The following is a 6,000-nucleotide window of genomic DNA, read 5'->3' as shown; positions in this document are numbered from 1 at the left end:
GTTCTGGACTCCACCTGTGCTTCCCATGGCTGTGCAGGCTGCCTCTTAGCACTCAAGAGACACTCTGCAAGTCATATGACTCCCTCCATCTCCTTGAGTTGTTTGAGTTAGCTCATTACCTGACTCGCATCCATAATTTAAAACAGGAACAGAATTTCCATCAAGATCACATTGTAAGCGCATCATTTGAAGTTCCATTGACTTCAGTCCAAGCACAGAGCAATGATATTTTCTATATAGATGAACTGTATAGGAAAATGGCCATTGTAGCAGGGTCAAGCTCAAGATGGCTGCATCTGCAGAACAGAAGTGATGAAGAGATGCAGATTAGTGAACAGGCTGAAACCCCTGTCCTAACAAGCTCTCTGTTAGCACAGGACTTCTGTGAATTTTTTTTTTCTGGTTTCATAGGTAGGGAGTAGTTAAAATCTTGTTGGGGGACTCATGTCTCAAAGCTCTAGGAAAGAGTGTCTTTTTACATTTTATTTATTGCTATTGGAAGTGGGGTGTGCACACCTTAGTGCATGAGTAAAGGTCAGAGGAAAATGGAGTTGGTCCTCTCTGTTCACCTTCACGTGAGTTCTGGAGATCAAGCTCAGGCCATCACGTTTGCATACAAGCACTTCCACCAACTGCAGCATCTCACCTACCCAAACGGTTTACTTTTGGGAGGTGAATTATTTGGGGGGAGTGTACATTTTCTGCTTCTGTCTTTCTTCTTCCCGAGGATGTTTCCAGGCAATGACAAGTTTTGCAGCTATATAGGAAAAGGACAGATGCTGACTTTGTACATCATTCATTGACACCTCCATGAGTTCTAGGACATCAGTGTCTTGGTTCTAAATAGAGAGACACCAGGCCAGTGAGATAGCTCAACATTACCCAATGAGCACTTGCTACTAAGCCTAAAAACCTGAGTTCAGTCCGCAGGACCCACATCGTAGAAGGAGAGAGCTGACTCCCACAGGTTGAACCATGACCATCACGTCACCACGTGCATATTATCACACACACACATGCACACACACACATACACATACATACCACACACACACACACACACACACACATGCATACACACAAAGTGCACATACAAATGAATAAATATAATGAACTTTGAAATAAAGACATGCCATAATGGATTTTTTGCTATTTGCTAGATTTCCTCTTATTTAAAGTCAAATGTTTCTTAACTGCAACTGTGTGACCATGCTTTCTAATTCATGTGATGGGCAAGTGTGGCAGCTCCTCCCTCGTAAAATGAGCCTGTGTGCCAACACATGAGGAACATGTTACAATGAAAGACAAAACAGAATAAGGCAACAAATAATCAACCATGTGTGCATCCCAGATCAAACTAAAATTACAAACAAATTGAGAGAAATTTGAAAGAGATAGGGGCTAGGATCCTCAGAGAGAAAAAAATCAACCAAAAAGATAGAACTTAGGAGGAAAAAAAATCAAATGAAGCCAAAATAACAGTAGATCATGAAAACCAAAATAGAAATATTAAAAATGAAATACATAAGTAGTTAAATAAATAAGCTCGATGGGTAAAGTTTACTCCACTGGATACAGAATAGAATTCACTCAGAAGAAATAACCCAGAAAATGACTATAAAGGTATAGTGATAAAAATAAGAGGAAAAGAGGGAAGAGATGTGGAAAGGAATGAGGAGTAATGTCTGAGGAGATGAACATAGAATGCTTTCTGGGATTTAAGACTTGAACTTTTGCATTAAAGCTTGCTCTGAGCACAGGACTCAATAAACACAAATCTAAATTCAACATGTCAAAGGGAGAAGATTAAAAGGAAAACCATAGAAATCTCCTGACAACAAAAAACTCCACTAACCAAATAAGACAGAACAATGAGAGAGCTCCAGTGTGGCTGAGCATCTCTCCCATCCCTGAGCCAGTCCCAAGGTGAGGCTGAGCATCTCTCCTATCCCTGTGCTGGTACTAGGATACAGCTGAGCACTTCTCCCATCCTGTCTTGTCCCAGGAGGCAGCTGAACATCTCTTCCATTGCTGAACTGGTCCCACAGTATGACTGAGCACCTCTTCCACTCCTGAGCTGGCCCTAGGATGCAGCTGAGTACCCCTCTCATCCCTGAGCTGGCCCTAGGATGCAGCTGAGCACTTCTTCCATCTCTGAGCTGGCCCCAGAGTGAGGCTGAGCACCTCTTCCATCCCTGAGCTCCCCACAGTGTGGCTGAGCACCTCTCCCATCCCTGAGCCAGCCTCTTCCTTCCTCTGACTTTTGCATACTGTCTGTTCTAACTAGCATCTTCTCAAATACTGATTCCATCTGCAGTGTTCTATGGCTGGTCTCACCCTACTCTACATTTCCTTCAATATTCAGAATTCATTCTTTTCATCTCAAAGTTTATATTCACAGCCTCTGTTGCTCATTTTCATCTCAGGCATGCACTCTTTCATTTGTACTTTTATTATTTTCCCAGAAAGGGTTAGTGTTAACCTTTCAAATCTGCATTCCATAGACAAGTGGGGTTGGAGATGTTGATTAGCAACCATTAGCATATAGAAACAACGCCAGAATTCCTAAAATTCCACACTGCGGAGTCTCACTTAGCTAAAGTCAGATGGTTTATAAGAGATTCCAAGTGGCAAAAAACAAAAATAGAAATACGTTCAGTGTTATTTGTGGTTCACATAAGGTAGAGCCGTACTACTGGTATTTGAAGGCATCGCTTCTCCACATGGAGCAGGATCCTGGTACAGGATCTCTCTTTTGCTCCTATACTTGGCACTGTTTCTAGAACATTAAAGCAGGATAGTGGGTAGAGAAACCCAGTTTTCTGAGGTACTGCTGCTGGATTTAAATGCTGAGGGTGGCTCTACTGTACACTTTTTCCTACCTGGCAGGCAGCTGCTGACCAACATTGACAGTTATCTAAATGTATATCTTTTACAGGTATTTAATCACACATACTATACTTCATATTCAGCGTGGTCTGGGTAGATCCCTAAAGCATTCCTTTTATCTCTATTATTTTCTTCTTTGTCTATTTTGAGCATTTTAAAAGATGTCTCTGCCAATTCCTCTTTGGACATATCTGTTTGATTTGACTAAAAAAAAATCTTGGAAATGTTTAACAAAATAAGACAGAAAAGTGATACCTCAAATGTAAAAATTCACAGAGGACCAGGAAGTATCTTATTTAGTAATTTCATATACAAATATTTAAGCATATGTGTCATTAGATGAGACGTGTACAAAAGACATTTGATTAAACATTCTATAAATGTGGCAGCAGCTTTAAAATTTGCCTGGCTTTTCTATGAATATCAATTCTAAGAAGAAGATTTGGATCAACCACGTTATCAGAAAGACTAAATTACCTCCTAATTCTCTCTGTAAACAGTGGCATTACAGAATTGTTGACATGGGAAGGGAATCAGAAGTGTGAAGTATAAAGTTTAGTGAGAAAAGCTTGTTCAGGAAGTTCTCCTGTCTCTTAGATGAGTTGCTGAAGGCAAGAATAGTTGTTTTATAATTTAACACCTAAGAAACTGGCCAGGGCTGGAAGCTGCATCTCCAGTCCCCCAACTGATCTCACAGAGCCACCTAAGGCTACACTCAGGGACGCAGCTTGGACTCTGAGCACTGTAGGAAGAATAGAGATTTAGTATTCCTCCCTCTGGGTAACAGCCCTGTGCCATCTTAGGCATTCATTTTTCCCACAGTGAACTTCTCAGTGAGATTTTATTTGTTTTTTAGGAAGAGAACAAAGTCTTTGTGCCCTTTTCTCAAGCATCACCAACAATTCTGCAGCTGACTGAGCCTTCACTCACTGGGCCTCAAATTTCAGCTTTGATTTCTTCAGCATTTTTTATTTGAACCCTGAGGGCAGGACTGATTATGAAAGTTGTTCCAAGCCTCATTAAGGATGCAGACTCTGAAAACAAGATATTTCCCCCTTTCATTTCCTCCCCTGTAGACTTTACAGGATTGAATTTCAGATAGAGCATCTATAGGGTGAAACCCCCAAATGTCAGACAGCAGACCACAAACCCAAATAATCATTGATGCAGATGACAAAAGAAGCTCACTACATCCAGGATATGACCCCACATCCCAGTATTGCTGGCCATGGGACTGCAAACTTTAGCTACCCTTCAACACTAGGCAATATAACACAGAGAAACACTGTCTTTCTGGAGGAAGAAAAAATATATAAGTGACCAGTTATTGCATAAGAAAGCCAAGATTGACTCAGAACACTAAGGATTGAAAACATGTATATCAGTGAATTTAAGCAAAGAAGCTGGGACTGTCTCAGTCCCATATGAAGGCTTGGTGAGAACCCACATGAAAACCCACTCTTAGCTGATGTCTTAGTTTGGGTTTTACTGCTGTGAACAGACACCGTGACCAAGGCAACTCTTTTTTTAAATTTTTTTAATTGGATATTTTATTTACATTTCAAATTTTATCCTCTTTCCTGCTTTTCCCTCTGAAAAAAACCCCTATTCCCTCCCTTCTCCCCCTGCTCACCAACCCACCCTCTCCTGCTTTCTGGCCCTGGCATTCCCCTACACTAGGGCATAGAACCTTCACAGGACCAAGGGCCTCTCCTCCAATTGATGACCAACTAGGCCATCTTCTGCTACATATGCAGCTGGAGCCATGAGTCCCACCATGTGTACTCTTTGATTGGTGGTTTAGTCCCTGAGAGCTCTGGGATACTGGTTAGTTCATATTGTTGTTCATCCTAAGGGGCTACAAACCCCTTCGGCTCCTTGGGTCCTTTCTCTAGCTCCTTCATTGGGGACCCTGTGCTCAGTCCAATGGATGGCTGTGAGCCTCCACTTCTGTATTAGTCAGGTACTGTCAGAGCCTCCCAGGAGACAGCTATATCAGGCTCCTGTCAGCCAGCACTTGCAGGCATCCACAATAGTATCTGGGTTTGGTGATTGTATATGGGAAGGATCTCCAGGTGGGACAGTCTCTGGATTGTCCTTCCTTCAGTCTCTGGTCCCTACTTTGTCTCTGCAACTCCTTCCATGGGTATTTTGTTCCCCCTTCTAAGAAGGATCAAAGTATCCACACTTTGGTTTTCCTTCTTCTTGAGTTTCTTGTGGTTTGTGGATTGTATCTTGGATATCCAGAGCTTCTGGACTAATAACCCTAAGGCAACTCTTCTAAGGACAACACTGCAGCTGGCTGACAGGTTCAGAGGTTGAGTCCATTATCATCAAAGCGGTGGGAGGATGGCAGTGTTTAGGCAGGCATGGTGCAGGAGGAACTGAGAGTTCTACATCTTCATCAGAAGACTGGCTCCCATGTGGTTAGGAGGAGGATCTTATTGACCACCCCTCACAGTGGCACACAACAAGGCCACACCTATTCCAAAAAGGCCACACCTCCTAATAGTACCACTCTCAGGATCAACCATATTCAAACAGCTCAGGAGTATTACTGACAATTCATTGCCTGTTAGAAAAAGAGAGTTTTGTTAGGAATGTGGGTTTTGGTTGGTGAAACATACTCTGGTGAATGTTCCCATTCCCATGTATACATTGGATGCACTAATTGAACTCAATGGGTCATAAGGAAAGGAACAAGAAGTTGGTAGATAGATGTGGAAAGGGAAATCCCAGAAAAATTGACGTAGGGATATATATGACCAAAATGCCTTGTATGCATGTATGAACTCTTGAGAATAAATATAAAGTATCATGAAAAATGAAAAGTAGAATTACCATCCATACTATACTGCTATACTGCTCTAGGAAAAAAAAAAACCCATAGTCTAAATTAGCACAATATGAGGCTATTTGCACATCATGTTAACAGCAACCAATTTATAGATTCAATCTAGGTGTCTGCCAACAGATAGAGAAAATGTGTATACATGCAATGAAGTTTAATTCAGCCACATAGAAGAACAAAATCATTCATTTTTCAGTAAAGTATATAAAACCACAGCTAACATTATACTAAATGAAATAAGTAAAACCCAAACAGGTATT

Source organism: Mastomys coucha, unplaced genomic scaffold (assembly GCF_008632895.1).
Source record: "Mastomys coucha isolate ucsf_1 unplaced genomic scaffold, UCSF_Mcou_1 pScaffold23, whole genome shotgun sequence".
Lineage (NCBI taxonomy): Eukaryota > Metazoa > Chordata > Mammalia > Rodentia > Muridae > Mastomys > Mastomys coucha.
Note: the sequence above shows the minus strand (reverse complement) of the source record.